The following is a 19,629-nucleotide window of genomic DNA, read 5'->3' on the forward strand; positions in this document are numbered from 1 at the left end:
TAGATTTAAAGCATCACGATAGCAACTGTATGCAGAAATAAGTTAACCATACTTTTCATTGCATCAAAATTTATTTCAGTTTTACCATTAATTATTAATCAACAGAAAAAAAAACTGGTACATATACAAGTTTGTTATAATGCCAAGGTATCGGAGGCATACTGGAGATATGTCGCCAGAACTTTTAGAACTACCGTGAATAATTATTAACATAAAAAATAGGAAATGGGTAAGAAAATGATGCGATAAATTGTGTACACTATGTTACTTGCACTAGGTAAGCAATGAAAATACAACTCAATACATTTTAGGCATCTAATATTGTGGCTTTAATACATATTCCAATACAATACAGTGGAAAAGTAAAGAATAAATAAATTAAGAGCCATATCCGTAGGTTAAATAGCAAAGTCATACTCATATTAATTGCACTACACTTCTTTAATTGTACTTGGTAAGCATTGAAAATACAAGGTGATACATTCCAGGTATCTAATAAGGAAACTTTTAATACACATACCATAAATAAAAATAAATTTTGCTCACAGCACACATAACACAGAGTGCTACACAGCGACCATAGCAATATGAAAATGAAAGACAGCTGGAAAAAGGCAAGTGGGTTTTAGTGTTGATGAAAATTGTGGTCGAGGGAATCAAATATCCGTTTAATCTATAATCGATAGTTATGGAAATCATGGGTGGGAGTCTGAAACTCGGTTATCAGAAATGTTTTTCGATCTTACGATTTCTTCGGCCCAGGTGTTTCGTTCTTTTGACGTGAGAAATATAGGGTAAGGCATATTGAAGAATGTTGTGGTTTTGAACATGGTTTACATGAAAACAGAATTTCGTACAGTTGTTTTTGTTTTGTTTTTTAAGTTGTAGTCTCAAACATTTTTTTACAGTATTCATAAATTTAAGTGTATTTATAGGTGCTCGGATAGAGAGAACCTGCGTCATCAGCCAACAAAAAGGGACCACGGCATAGCGTCCCATCCAATGGATGGAGTGCTGCACACGCAGTGCCCTCCTCAAGGCACTCAGGCAGCATCTGTAAAGCACTCAGGCAGACTGAAAAATCTGTTACCCTATCCCAACATTGGCACACTGTCGATCAGCGATATTGGTGATGTGGGATGTATATTGGCCCAATACTCGTGACACTCAGCCAATGTCTGAGGCTTCCTGGGTTATAATGATAAAGTATATCGCCCTCTTTAATACAAGGAGTTAAAGTATTTGGCTTGAATGTGTATTTTTTTAACGATTGGAGTGGCACTGGTCTCTCTCTCTCTCTCTCTCTCTCTCTCTCTCTCTCTCTCTCTCTCTCTCTCTCTCTCTCTCTCTCTCCAGTAGGAAAAGCATCAATTGTCATGAGCAGTCCAGAGCATCCTCATCAGGGCAAACTCGCAGCCAATGGGAGCGCTTTCCTCAAAGTTTCTGTAGTTCACAAATGGTGCCATTTCAACGAAAATGTCATCAGTTATTTTAGTTCCTTAATATAGTGTCATCAGCAATCGCGATTTAATATTTCTAGAAAAAATTCTCTCCACCCTATGTAGAGGGCACAAATATTAAGTCAAATTAACGAATCTAATAAATTTTATATTGTATTGTTTATCAGTGGAATATGTTGAATACTCCACTGTCATGAATAACGTATTATGATAACTCTAATAGAATTAGTCACAGCAGAGCTCAAGGAAATCAATAAATTAATACACCCAGTGGCGTACCAAGTAATATTCTTTTGGGGGGGTGGGGAATGGGATGGCCAAGGGTGGTCACCACTCCCCAGGCAACAGGGGTACAGGAACATTTTTGAAAAATGACATGCCTAGAAATACATTTCACATCATTTTGGCTCTACAGATTTAACTTTAAGTAGATGCAGTTCAGCACAAAGTGAGACGAGGCTAAAAGAACACCGAAGAATTTTCAGATTAGCGCAACCAGAAAAATTGGCTGTGGCGGAACACAGCATTAATGAAGATCATGCTATTAGATGGGGAGATACAAAAATTCTTTGCCACGCAAAACGTTACTGGGGCCACATAACCCGGCAGTTGGTCGCGTGTGGTGTCCCAGACGACCCACCCTTATTTGAGCACTATTTTTTCATGCAGTTGTGACTGCAATGATCTATAACCTCCTCTAGCTGATTTTTTAAGCATTATGAGAGTATCTGTAAAATATGATGATAAAATAAATGCCAGTTATTAAGAAATTTTTTGTCAAAGCTCTGCAGAGAGGGGTGTGCTAGACACCCCACGCGACTGTTCTCGTTACGGTTTGCCACCTAATATTTTTAGTCGCCTAAAATGTTTTTCAGCCATTTTCATTAGATTTGAATGCTGCTCTTTCTAAAACTTACTATGAAAGTTGTCTTTTTACTTTTACATGAATAAATATTTACATATTGGTAGATTTTTTGTCTAACTTCATGTAAACAAATAGAAAGTTAGCAATTTCTAATAATTTTACAATAATTTTTCTCGAAGTGAGCCACGAAATTTAGATCATGTAATACAGCACCTACGTTCAGTACACCATGGATTCCTGGAGTCTTTCTGAAAAAAGGAAAAAGCTGAGATACTTTGACTTTTGATTGAGAATTTGGAGGAGGAATTATTTGTTTCTGAAGTCAACCTTTTAGATGACCTTAGAAATTTCGATGTTTTAGAAGTGATTTTTTTAAGACTTCGTTCTATAATGTTAGTGCAGTACTAATTCACGAAAACAATTATGAACGTGTTTCCGTTAATTTACCGTTGAAGATTGGCCTTATAATACTTATATACATCGTTTTCAATTCATACTAGATGCCAGCTACCTCTCGTATAAAAGAAAGGGCCAAGATAATTTGTATTTTGAATGAATCTTTGAGAGAAAAAGATTGATTCTGACGAAATAGGAAGATGGGTGTCATATACCTGAGCATGACACTTACACTGAACAGCACTCCAGAGATGATGAACTTTTGTAAAAGGGAAGGGACCTCGTGTATGTTGGGAAAAATGGAGTTACAATGTGGAATACGCAGGAATCACGAGAACATAAAGGTGTAGCAATGTTACTGAGAGGAGTGGGCTTATTGGCAACGAAATTGGATTCAGAACACGGATAGATATTGTTTTCGTGTGATGCTGATTGAACGAATGGTGGAGAAAAAATTGAATTTCACTAATATTTAAGTAAAGTGTGTCACTGAAAATTATTCTCATAAAAGAGATAATGGAACAGACAGGGAAGAGTTAGAATGCCTGATTGGTATTTTACTTTTAGCAGGAGCAAATAACACTGAGTAACAGAATTTATTAGATTTGTGGAACCACAGTGGATTAGGGGTGTAAATATATGCTATTCCTCCATGAAATATAACATATTTCTCTTTTCCCCTTTATGTCTTCGTTTCGACAACGTCACTACTACAGTAGAGGGAATGATAAGTGACAAATTATCACCAAGCAGGGATATATTTGAGTTATTTTCTCGTAATATGTACACGGCAATATTATATAATTGGGCCATGTGCTAAAGCTGATGAGCAATTGGCTCCTTTGGCTTCAAAAAAGATGTTCATACAGACAATATTTACCTTCCAAACCCGCAAAATAAAGCATCAAAATTTTTGTATTGGCAAATTCGATTGTATTTGAAGTTAGAGATGTACTCAGGGCGGCAACTAGAGGGTCCATTTTTTGTAGATAACAGACCAAAAGAGGTGGTAAAGCGAATGGAAGCGAATGGAGCGAAGCGAACGTCTTTTGTAATCAGAAATGGGGGAAACATAATTTGAACAAATGGTTCAATAATATTCCGCAAGCAGATGAATTTCTAAGCATTATAATTTGACTGTTGCGGGAACAGTGCACTAAAAACAAAAGGGATTTAGCACTAAAAATAGTATATCTATATATATAAAAGAAAGTCGAAAATCGTGTTAGTTAGAACACTTATAACTCGAGAACGGCTGCACCGATTTCAATGAGATTTGGTTCTTTGGATTCGTCTCAGGCGGGGTTAACATATAGGCCATTAAAAAAAAGGATAATTTTACAAAAAAATTCATCTATTTCCTATGGGCATGCTTTTAGGAGTTATAGTAACACAACAATTGATAAGTCGGTCAAAACTACAAATTAAATAATTTGTTTTGTTTTTACCACTTTAATGACTGAATTTAGTAATAATATAGCATTTTAATTACTAAATATATTCAAAATATTAATTAAATTAAAATTACATTTTAAAAATTTAATTCGAGCTGATTGTAAGCCCAGCCGTGGCCCAGCTCGAGTTGACACTTCACTACCGTGTTTGTAAACAAATCTCCAAGCAATTGTTGACAAACGGTAATGTCCGTGTTCCTGTCGAGGAATCGAGTAGTTTTAACTCATTTCATTGGAATGATTGCAAATTAGTTTCAGTGAGCTCATCAACGAAGAGTTCCAGAATATGATTGATCACCAAAAGAATCAAAGATGGTTGATTTAGCGAGCAAGAACGAAGATGTGGATGTTTAAAACGAGGTAAATTCAAATAGTTCGTACTCTGCATGGATTCGAATCTTTTAAATGTGTAACAAACGAAGACGAAATCACCAACTATCTGAATATTTTAAGTCCTTGGACGTACCTGGCTTACCAAGGCACGATTTACAGAAAAATGTAGTTTCTTACGTATTCAATTTACAATTCGTGTTGCATTCGTGATAACGATTAAAAAATCTCATGGTCATTCTTTCAGTTTTTGTGTTGTTTGTGCTCATGTGCTAATGAAAACCCATGATTTTCTCATGGTCAATTTAGCGTGCTATGTTCACGAGTCGATAAACCATCCTCTTTATTTCTTCCTTCGCTTCAAGTGCGTAGCTAGGATAGGGGGTTTTGGGCGCAGCTAATACCAAGGGTCTGTAGGGTATAGAAAACTCGCTAAGGTAAGCGGGAAGTGTGGGGGCACTTCCCCCAGACATTTTTTAAGATAAATGGTTCAAAATAGTGGGTTTTGTGGCTGTGTGAATAGTTAAATATGTTTTGTTTGTTAGTCATCCGTCCCCCTAATATTAATAACAAAATCTTTCATTAAAAAATTCTTAGCTTCATTCGCTTCATCTTGCGCCTGATAACAAAACAAAAACTGTTGTTTCTCAGAAGGTGCTTGACGCAAGACATTAAACCCGAATGTGTAGGGCTCACCGTGGTGCGTTTACGCATGCAGTACGTTTACGCAGTGCATTTTTTTCAAACAGAGATACTAAAACTGGCGCGCCTTAAGTCATTTAATGCGAATGCTGCTTCATAGGGGCTTTTCTTGCACGATTTTGAGCATCAGTAAGCGTCAGTCTGGGGTCGTGTCAACCTGCTCCCTGAATGGACCAAGTGTATGCAACAGACTTGGACCTAAAAACATTTTTTTACAACTAATAACGCAAATAGCCAACAACTGAATGCGTATAATTTTTATTTCATGAACTGCATTATTAAACCACAATGCCCAAAATTTCTTAAGCTAAAACGTAAGAAAATTTGTTGAAAAAAATCCGCGTAAACGTGCTCCGATCCACCCAATGTAGATTCAATAAAGAAAATGTCTTTCTGACAAGCAATTTTGGTACTCATTTACGTAGTTTTATTGAATTTGTATCCTTATTTTATTATAATAAATTAAACATGATTAAAAACGATACAGCCGCTCTTGATTTATAAATGGTGTAAGTAAACTGTAAGTTCATTGATTGTTAGGCGGTACGAAGTTCGCCGGGTCAGCTAGTGTAAGAGAAAGAAGAAAACAGCAGCTTATTCTGCTTTAGGAAGAAAAAGCTCTAGTTTCCTGCATTGCAAAATAGTCAAAGAATGTAATTCTTTCACCAACAATTCACACAGCTATTTCTATCAACAAATCCAAGACGAACAGAAAATTTAAAAAAAAACGGTAATATTAACCTTTTATAACTGCACTGAAGGAGGTGTAGGCACAGTAGACAAAATAGGCAGCACCTATCATACAAACAGAAACATCACGAGATGGTCCATGGCCATTTCTCTTTCATTTGCCAAACACTGCTGACATCAATGCATTCGTTATACTTAGGTATGCCAATTCACAATCAAAATTGCAAAGAAGTTTTCTTCGTGAGACAACTCGATTCTCAACTTTGCCATACAGTAAAATAAGATCCAAAATGAACACAATCTACAGAGACTTGAAAAAATAGAGGAATAAGTGTAAAATGAGCCTGAGAAAAGGATGAGGAGAAAACAAGAAAAGAAGTTGGAAGATGTGTTTTTTTTCCAAGAGGTAAAGATATAAAAAAACATACTGTGACCTGCGTAGGAAATTAATACGTACACATTTGCTGAAAATTTTCAGTGGATAGAAGCAAATAAATAATTTACCTACATTATTTATTTTCCACATTCTTTCGATTCAATAAAACTTTTCAATAGCACTAAATGGGACTTTTGTTGAGGACTGCAAAATTTAATAGTTAACCTTTCCAATGCTGTATATCATTTGTGAAAGGAGTAATTCAAAAGTTACAAGAAATCGTAATATCATCCTAAATTATGCCTCAAGAATACATTTTGGATAATCGATTCAATATCAGTAAGTAGATTATTTTAGTACATTTATTATTATTTACGTAAGGCAAATAGAGGTCGACATTAAAAATATGATGATATACAGTGATTGATGTTTATAAAAGTATATGACATGCATATTTACCTCAACATTTCAACTGTGTTCTTTGGCTGAAACAAAAAAATTTGCAATTGGAAATGTCTACTGGAAATCAGGGTATTCAAAAATATTTATTTAAAAAATTAAAATTAAATTAATGGTTTAAAATATTGTGTAAAGCATTGCCTAAATAAACTAACGATATGATGAGATGTACACTTTTGAAATAATTTATCCGTTTTAAAGAAATTGAAGGAAATCTTCTGGGGTGTCACCATTTATGTTCGGAAAATGGGCGCGACTACCATATAGATCTGCCTCAATCCCACGGTTAGCGACCAAATGTATTTATGTTTACTCTGACAATGTGTAACAATACTCTTCTGAACTGATGTTAATTAAATGAGGTGTCTTGAGTTGAAGTAACATTTTTCACTTTCACCAAACCAGTGTCTTCTACAACTCTGCTTTAGAGAAACAAACACCCTCATAGACAGGGATGCCGACTCACAAAAAATATTAGGGGGCCCAAACAAGGGATCTTGCACCAGGAGCTTTAAGTTTTTTAAGCATTTTAGAAGAGTTATATGATCAAAATTAGAATCCTGATAACTCGAATCTCGATATCTGGACACTCCAAGGAAAATCTACAAGCCTGACACCTTTTTCCTCACACCTAAAACGAATTTTGGAGGGGGTCGGGCCCCCTCAGGCCCCATGGAGTCGGCGCCACTGCTCATAGATCTGCCACTGTCCACACTTGAGCATACCTATGTTACGTTAAGTTCTGATAATATCTAATAACTTTGCTCCCAAAAGATTTGCTTAGTGAGGCTTATCAACCCCTATAAAAGTGTGCAAATCCGGCATAGGATGGAGGAGGAGCAGACAAAGAGTTTGAGGGTTCTAGGTGAACCCTTCGAAGGATACAACGCACCGGGGCCAGGAAACAAGCCCGAGGCTTATGCGCCCGATCACCCGGGGGGGGGGGCTGGAGAGGAAGGAAAAAGGATAGAGGCGCCGCCGCGATGGGAGCCCGCCGACGCCTCTGGGAAAGGATAGGAGCGGAAGGGACGGGACGAGGGAAAAACACCCCAACGCTATAGAAGCGAAGGGAATTATTACAATAATTAGGGAAACCAAGCGTGAGCTATTAAAGTTCTACCAATCCTAGTGGATATTCCTATGAGGAAAAAAAATCCATCGATCGAATCGGTAGATAGGAGGAGGTGCAGACAGCAGGGAACCTGTATACGTACCTACTTTGTTTGTTATTGGTCATGCACATAATGCACTCATCCAGAGGCCTCGGCACCATGTTTCTTAGGGATGCCAAAGTGCATAGCCGAATATGAGGGTGAAAAGCCAACCCTCCGGGATTTTTCCCGTACTTGGGGTATGCGATTTGGGATGAAATAGGATAAATCTCCCCAGATTTCCGGCCCGCTATAGGCACACCATGGCCGGATAGATCGAAAATACGAATTTTACTCTTTTTTTAATATTTCGGTCAAGAAGGCATATTTTTTAACGCGGATTGCGGCATTTGAAACCTTATTGAAGTGCATTCATGGTAGCCTACTACAACGTGACCTCAATGCTACTGCATACCATTGTTCTCTTTCCACACGCGTAATTTTAGCATTTCCAATCAACTTTTGATAATTTTAATAGAGAGCCTGTGTTTTGGAGGCATTGCTAAGACCAATTAACATGATTAACACACTGCTAGTGTCATGATGATATTATTACTTTATCCACAGTTAAAAAGAAAAAGTCCATGATGAGGGACATTATTTTTTCACGCGCATTAATATATTTTCATCCACAAAATACTACTCCCTTAATCGCCAAAATGGAGTGCACTTCAGTAATTCGTTCACGAGTAAATTATATCCTCAATGGGTCGGCGTAATATAGTAGATTCTCGCTCTTCCGTTCGGTGACCCTTGTTCCATTGCGCTCAAAGCCCTCCTCCCCCCTCAAACTGTCTCTAGTCTGCTCCGGCATAGCCGAGAGTGTTTTGTGAAGGGGGCCACTAAGCTACCGTCGGCACGTGATCTAGGCTGCGATTCAGGCCTGCGCGGGAGAGAACTGAGAAGCGGAAGTCGACATTGATAACTGAAGGGTAGCTGCAGACCAGAATATTACCTAAGGATGGTATGCATCAAATTACAGGAAAATTAATGGACGAATTAAATTTCTGAAATAATTAATTCAATTAAACATTTCGCAAATAAAGTCTCATTTTGTTAATGTTTTCGAGGTCCAATCCGTCACGCTTATAATTAAACATTTTAAAAACAAGGAGTAAAAATGACAGATTTATTAACAGGTTTCTTAATTAATTGATACACCCAGTCCTCCTGTAAGGCAAATAGTATATTGTTACCATTGTTGTTGAGTAATCGAGTAAAAGTAATCGGATTACTTATAAAGTTTACTTAGTAATTTTTACTTGTAACAATTGCTTTTTACGAAACGTAATTTTTATTTTTAATTTACTCCTTGCGGTGAAAGAGGAATCGTTACTTTCGTTGTAATAGTTGCTTGCTCGAAATCTACGATTACCCAAATGAATGGTCACCGTGATAGGGATCACGAGCATGACCGACTAAGTCCATCACTACTTCGCAGGAGGGACTATGCACATGATATAAATAAAAAATGTGATACCCAATACGTCAAGCAAAAAGGTATTTTAGAAAATTTGGAAGGGCGAAAAAAAAATCTTTTGTGGAGAATTAATGATGGATCGAGTAGATATCGGTATAAGACTATTGCTCTCTAATCATGCTTTCCATCTTATGGGAGGGAATGGTGATGGACTACTGAAAATTTTAGACGCAACTTTATACGTTCAACATTTTGATATCAACCCATCCATTTTAGTTGCACATAATAAAATCCTGGAAAACAACAATGCTAAATATCACTACAAGCGTACTGAGTTGAAAACTTTTACTGTTCCTTCTGGTGGACGAACTTTGAGCCTCGACAATGCGATCGTGGGTCGAATACCTAATATAATTATTTTTACAATGGTTGATAATGAAGCATATGCGGGAAGTTTGAATAAGAATCCATTTGCTCTCTCTCACTATTCGCTCGAGAATTTTTCACTCTTTGTGAACGGTGTGCAAATTCCATCCGAGGGATTACAATGCAATTTTTCAAGTAAAAAATATTGGGCGCGAGCGTATGACTCAATATTCTCAGGAAGTGGGATAAAGCATTACAATCGGGGTAATCAAATCACTTACGACATGTTTGGACACGGTTATTTTATGCTAGTCTTCGATCTAACACCCGATGATTCTGGTAATGAGGATTATATAAGTTTGGGAGATAGAGGTGTGGTGAGAATAGAGGCGAGATTCGAAAACGAATTATCGAGAACGGTTACGTGTTTACTTTTCTCAGAGTATGATGCAACATTGGAAATTGATAAAAACAGAAACATTATCACAAACTTTTAGTCATGGATGGAATTCAAATTAACAGGTTACTAAGACCACTCAGTATATTTCGCGGAGTGTACGCATCTGATAGGTTACCAAAATCACCACGAAATGGAGTTTACATAATAAATTTAGATCCATCTAAATTACCGGGTTCACACTGGGTAGCGGTATATTTACATAATAATTATGCAGAGTATTTCGATTCTTACGGCTTACCTCCTTTCGTTTCAAATATAAGTAATTTTTTAAAGTCATTCTCAGTTACTCGCAATCACGTTCAAATTCAAAGCTTTCGTTCGGATATTTGCGGTGAATACTGCTGCCTCTATACCGCTAGTGAATCATTAGGTCAAACACTACACAAATTCCTCACACACTTTCATCACACCATCCCTCATCTCAACGATTGCCGAGCCCTGAAGCTGTATCATCACACCTTCAAGCGGGTTCGGCGGGTCAAATGTCATCCCAGAGCTCAGCGGTGCTGTTCCCGAATAAATACTATGAGCAGGAAGAGGAGGTGATTATTTGAGAAGAAACAGCCGCAGAATGCAGATCGTGGTATCTGTGACTTATAGCCAAGGCGGGGTGACGGAGCTTGCAGCCGTCGACGTGGATTCAAATCGTTTATTTTGGGGCAGTTTCAAGAAACATGGGAAGCTCATCGCTGGAGGAAAGAAGCTACGTTTCCCAAACCCCTTACAACGAGATGAGACATCCTTCAACGAGGGATTCATTTCACACACCGAACTTTCAACTACCCTGGAAGCTATGACTGAGGGTGCAACCGCTCTCTACGCATTCAGCGAAGCAGAGTGTGAGTTCCTGACCGATCTCACGGGACGCACTTTCATCTCTCTCGAAAAAGAGTTAAGCTGTCCCCCTCCCGAAAAATGTTCCTTTCTTGCCTTTTCCTGCCTCAATCCTTGTCACAAATTGCGCAACAGCACTTGCGCATTGAGAGATGCACATTCTCTCGCCAAGTGGTTCCAGTATAACCGTCTCAAAACCGAAGTTGATCCTTGTCCGGATGACTGTTCCCCCACCCCTCCTCCTACATCAGCCTCTAAATAAGGACGACTACGTCACCATACGTCAGTCGTCATGCAGTCATCGGTGGATGCAGACCATCAGTCTCCTCCCGTGAAGAGAAAGAAACCTGTCGGAAATTTTATTCCTTCTATTGGACAATCGGACAATTTACTTCTTCAAACTGTGTATTATTTGAACAAAACAAAGACAAAGAGTGTGTGTATTGGTTACGATCCTGGTAGAGACTTTGAATCAGTTGTGCAATTTAATCAAGTTGGGAAAAAAAGTGTAATTGTTTCACAAAGTGAGTGGGTAAACATTTTGAACTGTGAAAAGGATGTGGATTTGTTCTTTTACAAAGGAGAAAAGCATTTTTTATCTTCCTGTTTGGCTTATGCGAATTACTTTGGGAAGACGCATTTGGTTATTAAAAAATCTTTTAACTTAAAGGAAGATGAGTGGTTTGCATTTGTGAAACTCTTCAAGCTGATTGATTTATTTCTCCAGAGGCTTTCAGCTAGTCGTGACAAAGTGAGACATTTTCTCGCCACAAAATTAGCAAAGAATATCACAGATTGTGATTTTGAAAGACTTGAATTAGAGATGGTACTCATAGCGTATGGTTCGGCTGATAATCAAAAGTTGTCAGCTTGAGTGTGAGTGAAAGGCTTTCTAACCTCTGGCGTGAATGAAAGTTCCGTAAGTTAGAAAGTCTTGATGTAAGTTCAACCCCTGGCATTGGGTGTAAAAACCTTGTAAGTTGGACATACATCACGATGGGTGCCATTATCGAATTTCAAGGATTTACGGGTAGCAATGGAAATTTTATTGTCAAAGAATTGGCAATTATCGCTGTCCAGAATAAATGCTGTAATACGTGGTTATTTAAATCACCACAGAGTTTGCTCTTTACAAAAGAGTCTTCTTGGCTGAGAAACAACTATCACGGTTTGTGCGAATACTCTGGAGATGTGGATTATTCAGAACTGGAGAGTAAACTTCACAATTATACTAAAAATTTTAAATATCTATTCACAAAGGGTGCTCAAAAAGCTGCCTTTTTAACAAGTCTTCTTCCCAAGGGAATTTGTGTGGCTAATCTGGAACTTTATGGGTGTCCTTCATTCACGAAATTGACCACGAATGAGGGTTGTTTAATTGAAATTCATATGGATGGTAATCTACAATGTGCCAGAAAAAATTGTTTTAAGCTAGCTGATTGGTGTATACGAAATAAAATATGTTAGATTTTCTAGTCAAATGTATCATTTTATTGTTTTACATCATCATGTTCACTTTGATCATTCACGATGCTATACAATTGAGGCAATATGATTGTATCTGGGGATATTTAATCGAATGTGGTTATTTAAACGAGAGTGCTAGAGAACTGTCTGCGCTCAGACGTGCTGTTCAATTGTTTCAAGAGGATTATAACATAAGTATGAGTGGGGAAATGAACTATGAAACCATGTATATGGTGAACAATGTAACAAACTCATCTGTGTGTGGTTGAAGAAAATACACTTTTGTTGTTAAAATTTACCCTGGTCTTTCATTTGGAAATAAAAAACACATAATATAGTATTTAATATATTTATTGTTAATAAATATACATATCAACTTCAATTTTGAGTATAAACTTTATCACTCTCAGACGGGTACCTTTAATGGCGTCTGTGGTACCATAATCCACTTTTGATTTTCTATGGTCAGTATAACACACAGGTTTTGGTCCGTCAATACAATCACTTTGAGTCCTCGTTCCTCCTCCTTTTGCGTAGACTCGGGGCTGATAGCACTCGTACACATCCAACCAGATGATTGGGTGCTGCTTGTCCGCGAGGCGTCGCTTTTCCGGATCGGTAATGTCATCCTGGTTCGTTATGTTAAATCTCTCCACTACACCATTCTCATTCTCGAAGCCGGAGAAAGTCACTTTCTCTCCGATCACTTCAAATATCTTTCTCTGGTGTCGGAATACGCAGTAGTAAACTGTGTCAAAAAGTACCGAGAGCACAAAATCTGTGCCTCGATGAGGGGTGTATACGATGTAAGTATCCGTATCTGGCTGCTTCTCCACCCGGAGATTGATGTACTTCACGGAGGCTTCAGGATCTCTTTGCAGTATGACGGATCTGGATGTCATATTGTGCTTCTTCTTGTTCTATGAGCTCATTTCCCAAACGTGTATTCTTATATATTGTTAAAGAGGGGGGGAGGGGGGGGGGATAGGGAAGAATCTTAAAACTAACGAATCACATTCCTTTAGAGCTGTGGCTTGACCTACTACCCTACTCCATCTCAGGGAGCGGAGGGGTGAGCGGTTGTAAAAGTCCAAGGTGGTCCGCAGCGCGCAGCGAAAGCTTCACCGTCGCTGGTAGTATATAGGGATTTTTAGAAAGTTAGAGAAATCTTAGAACCAAGGGATTGTTAGAAAGTTTAGAGAAAGCTTAGAACCAGTTCTCTGCGCAAAGTCGCTAAATTCCTTCTACTGTGGAGCGAAAAAAAACAGGCGCTCTGGTCCAAACCACTTACAATTGAATTACGCTTAATCATAATTATAAGTACAAGATAAAAATATAATGGAATTTTCAACCTACGAAGAGGTTGAGAATATTTGCTCCTTAACTTGCTTAAAGAATGTATTCATGTTTAAATCAAATTCACTGAAACCTTTCAACAAAATCGAAATTTGAAGCTACGCCGGGCAGGAAGAACATTATAACCACAGCGAAGAAAAATCAAGAAAAAAGTCAATGTACTTGATGAAGACTGGAAACCCGAAACTGGTGGTATGCCACGTAAATCTAATTCATTGCCTGAGTCAATAACTTTTCCTCACTGTAATTATACCATCCCTCCACCAAACGGCATCCTTAAATTTAATCCTATAAAAATTGTTTTAATTCTTTATTTTCATGTTATTACTAATTGTAAGATGAGAATATTTAGGAGATAAAAATAGGCATTTTACATGGGCGCACAAATATATTGCATTTCAGACGTCAATGTCGGTTTTTCAGGTTTACTAGGGACCACTCAAACTAAACTCAACCTGCAATCATGTGATGAAATTCTCACCCGGATGGGACTCGAACCCGTAATCACAAGATAATAATCATAGGAAGGATTTATCCCGTCACCAACGTGGGCGGCGGGAAATATTCTGCGGTTTATTAACACAAAATATAATTCCCTTTTTAAAATAGGAGTAAGGAAAGAGGTTATCAGAACCTAAATTTGTAGTATGTTTCTAGATACAGAAGTGTGGCGTGGACAATGGCTGTCGCGGAGAAAACAAGGATTTTCGAAATATGATGGAGCAGTATAATGACGAGGATCAAATGGATCAACCTAGTTAGTAATGTGCAAGTACTAATTGTAAGAAGAGAAGCCTTCCAAAGAAAACCTTCATAAGAAGACGGAACAACCTTATAAGCCGTATCGTGAGACATGAAAGCCTATATAATAACAATTTCCGAGATTCACTGTTACCTACTAACCTTTGGGGCTAGTAGGTGACAATCAAAGTGCCTATTTAACAGACTTCCTTCACATGTTAAACCTTCCCGCTGTTCTGCACCCTCCCCGAAATATAAAAACACAATTATTTTTCTTCATAAAAGATAGGAAAATATTGAAAAATAATGAATTTACGAAATATTTTTTTAACAAATGAAGTTTTTTCGATCATGAAAAGCATTAAAATTATTCAAAACCCTCTACTTAGAACGCTGTTTTTCAAAAATTTTCCCCCTGATTTTGGATCCCCCCCCGAACGTAATTCCTGGCTACGCCACTGTCACTGAATGTGTATAAGAATAAAATTAAAATCTGGTAGGTTCTACATTCCTTTTATAGTATTTCCACATTCCTTTTATAATATATCAGAGTTTCTAGAATGCAAAGATGTTGCATCCATGTAACGAGGGTATTGTATGAACAGTGCAGTTCACCATTAATAACATGCGTGGATGCGAGACGGCAAAATAGCCCCTGCTCTAATTCCGAGCTCGCAATCTCGCAATGTCAACATTTTTTCCCAACAGATGTCGCAGTCGTACCTTACCATGAATATTATTCAGAATATTCTCGTGGACTGAGCGAAAATTCCCCTAATTTCTATTTAAAGATAAATATCAGATGTGAAAATGACAAGTTGTATGAGAATTAGTGTCTGAGTGCATATAGGAAATATTTGGTTTGCTGACTATGAGTTATTTTCCGATAATGGTATCTTGAATAATGTCTCGCGATATGGAGTAGTAGATAAGAAAACGCAAGCAAAAATCATTAGAATATCGTTCTTTGCGCATTTACGAATACGTGTCACATTACATAGAACATGGCAACTAGTATCCATCAATTTCATTCTCATTTTATTTTTTTATTTTATTTTTATTTTATTCTCAAACCACCAGATACAGCTCGTGTCGGCCATTTTACACCGGGGTGTTCAACAAATGTAACAAGTAAACGTACACAAACGACCATGCCCTGGACCGGGGAAAACCTACCCAGGCGGGACTCGAACCCGCGACCTCTTGTTTGGCAGGCGAGAACGTTACCCCGCCGCCACCGAGGCCGGCAAAATGCCCAATTAAGAATATTTGATCGTCGTTTCTGATTTCCATTTCCACATTCTACCATGCCGGCACTACGTTTGCAAGCTGGTTTTAAGAAGTGTCTTCGACGCAAAGTTCGGGAAGCCTTCGGACACAAATGTTTCTCTACTTTTAAATATTTCAAAACCTATGGAGAACCCACTAAGCCCAAATACTAGCCCGTTTTGGCAACAAACAGTGATAAATAAATTATTCAAGGTTATATTGACGAAGTTTCAAGTTTATCTACAAAATTTTATGGTTTCACGATGAGTGAGAATGATCAACAATTATTGAGCGTATGCAACCCGCGTGCCACCCAAAATGTCTGCCTGGGGTGGCACGCGCTCACTCTTGGGGCCTTTTCTCTGGAACCACCCGTCACAATTGGAAAATATTTTAATTTCATCATGTCAAATGTCCAATGCATCGTTGGTTACCACAGAGAATCAGTTGAAAAAGTACAGCGCCTACTTATCGCCACACATATCCGGAAAACTGCCACAAATGCCTTTATTTCTCAACTTTGAGTGCGATGCGATGCACATCTTCCCTTTATTCAATTGAAATAATATTTTAAAGGTTATGTTTTGACACCAATTGGCATAAAATGAGGGAGTGTCCCGAAATAAATTCGAAAAATCGACAAATTAGGACCTCCCTATTGGACATTCGCGCACATAACTTGATGACTATGAGTTATTTTCCGATAATGGTGTCTTGAATAATGTCTCGCGATATGGAGTAGTAGATAAGAAAACGCAAGCAAAAATCATTAGAATATCGTTCTTTGCGCATTTACGAATACGTGTCACATTACATAGAACAGGTGGGGTGGCAAATTGGAGCAGGATTTTTCATTTGAGCATTAAAGTTGACCCTTAGCTTTAAAATGTGGTACAAAAACACTTTGAGAAGCAGAGTGAAAAACATAAACTTTTCCTCTACACTATGTAGGAAACACGTGAAAAATAGGACATTTTAATTGTTTAATTAAAAGTAATGAAAATTAACATTAAAATTAAAATTTTCACTACAACGATTTCTTAAAACAGTTTCTTTTTATAACGAAATAATATAAATTTAGTCATTTTAAAACACAACGCGTCAGTTGTAACGTTCACCCTGAAATTTCCACTGGGCTTGCCTTCACCGGCCGGTTCCATTGTGACTCACCCACCCATTTCCCTGTATTCCCTTCGCTGGGTGTGCAGAGTTAGGGGGCCTTCACAGTTCGGCGTTGCGTTGACGCCGCGGCTAGCGAGCCAATCAGAGCCCGTCTTTGAGAATTGATGACGTCACGTCTCCAGCTCGCTGCGTCGTCGCAGAAAAACTGAACCTGTTGGATTTCCTGGCGCGTACGCAGCACTTTGACCGGGGACTACGAAAAACATGGAGAGTGAGGTAAGCAGATAAATTCACATTTTGGAGGTTTTATCTTATGAACGACGACAGAATGCGATATATGGCTTTGTATTGTGTTATATTTGACTTTCCATTTGTATTATTTGCGGGTTTTTCTGTAATTTACGTTTATTTCATCGCGGATGAATCGGTAGTAGTCCATCCTCGACGTCGAAAATTATTTTATAAGCTTTATAAGTCCCTATGACGTCGTGAGGGTTACTATACTATTTCATTGTAGTGCACTTGTTTTAAAATGCTGCTTACCTGTTTGTATTGATGAGTTTTTAATACATAACGTGTTGAGGTAACGCCGTTGCACATGTGCTTCCGACGATGACTCATTACATGTTATTCCCAGGCTAGCCACAGTTCATTTAAAAATATTTTATTCGTCTGTCTCGAACCCTTCAAATTCATCATCGATAGGCTTGCATATTATTCCCTTTATAAGGTTAAAATTCCGCACTACTCTTGTTAAGTATTTCTAGTGTTTGAAAATTTTAATTTACGGATAATGAATTCATTCATTAATGTGCACACGAATCTCATTCGGAGTTAAAACTCGTTTGTTAGCGGGGTGAATTCTTTCTTTATTGCAAATTATGTGATGAAATTAATGCATGGGCAATGTGTTTACATTGGTACGATGCTTTAGTGACTACTGCACGTTCAAGAACGTTATTAACATTGGCAATTCCATGTAATTAGGAAACCTGTAGTTCCACTTGCACTATAAAATTTTAGTGTTTCAAAGACAGTAATCAAAATAAAAGGTTAATGAAGTAACGTAATTACTCTAGGGACATCACCGCACTTCATTAGGAATAGATATACATATTTACAGAAATTACTAAGTAATACACGTTCCGTAAAGCCGTTCAATTAATTTGATAAGATTATCATCAAATTCAGATTTAAAAGGTGTGTATAAAATATCTAGGTGTTCAGAGGAGTTTTCATTTATGATAACATACATTATGGTATCACATTGTTACTTTATTTAATGCGCATTTTTTGAACTTGAGGAAAAAGAATGAAAAAAATCAAAGTCATACCACTATAAGCTACAATCAGTTATTGTTCTGTAAGTAATCATATTTTTGGTGTAGTTGGATGGCTGGTAACGAAAATAGCAAGGGGTCGAATTTCTCGTACGGATGTTTAGAATTGGGAAATTTTGGAAACTTATAAGTTAGCAAGGTCTATAAATCAGGGGATTTAATGTTATTATCTTACCTTATCATTAAGGAAGAGCATTCCAATATGCCTTTTACGAATTGAAAGAGTGTACAAATGCAAATGTTGTGCAGAAATGTTGAGTCCTGTGGCATTTTCTTAAGATTTATGGTCAAGTAATTTAAGACATTTCATTTTCTCACTTTCCAGAGTATGCATGTGGGTATCATAATATGGGTTCCCAATAACCATACCCTTCTTCCATGACCGTACCATGGAAGGAGGACACCGTACCATATTCCAAAACGTACGTAACCAAGGTAGCATAGAGAAGTGATCAGCAATTCAAACTTTTTTAATCTGCACATTCGGTTAATTAACCCCAACATTTTGTATGCTTTAATTGCAATTCATGATTGTTACGAGTTCTTATGTTCTCACCTTTAACTTGCTTTCTCAGTTGAAGTCCAAGCGATAGATGAATGTAGCCAGGGTGTTCAGAGTTATCACTTCTTTTTCAGTCTGCTTTTTCATTGGCAGTGACATATGCATGATACACTTTCTTTTACTTCAATCTGGTTCCCTTAAGTATGGCATCTTATCTTTACCATTAGTACATCTGTGGCCACTGCTCGGGCAAGGTGCCTCGGGATGCTATTGGCAACCATGAATGCTTCATGAATCACACTCATGTGGATCAATTGCAGGGGAAGATATATCGATCGGGAGAGAGTAAGTTTTGGCCTGATCAGGCATTAATATCATTTTTGGGATTGATTGCACGTGTTCTTGAAAAGAAACTCATCAGCGGTATCTAATATCTGTCCTTACTTTCAGTTATCGTCACCGATCAAATATATACGGACCAAGGCTGCTATTCTGGATGGAATAGCATTATGCTATTCTCCGATATTGCAACCGATGTTGCTATAATATAGCGTATTGCAACGCCTATGCTATTTGGTATTCAGAACGGTTGCAATTCGTGTTTTTACTACACCGGAAGACGTAATTCTCAGAATAGCATAGGCCCGTAGCAATTCACTATTCTGAACGGCGAATTGCAACCGGTAGGCTTGCTATAATATTACGCGGTCTTCGAGGCCGAGCTATTCGGTATTGCAACCCAGAAAACGTGCGCATTGCGATGTCGAATTGTTTTTCTGAGGTTAAAGTAACATAATCAAGCATTGAAAAATGGAATAATAGCCAAAAATAAAATGTTATCTGCTTTATTTTAATTAAATAATAGTAGC

The sequence above is a fragment of the Ischnura elegans genome, chromosome 5, assembly GCF_921293095.1.
Source record: "Ischnura elegans chromosome 5, ioIscEleg1.1, whole genome shotgun sequence".
Taxonomy (NCBI): Eukaryota; Metazoa; Arthropoda; class Insecta; order Odonata; family Coenagrionidae; genus Ischnura; species Ischnura elegans.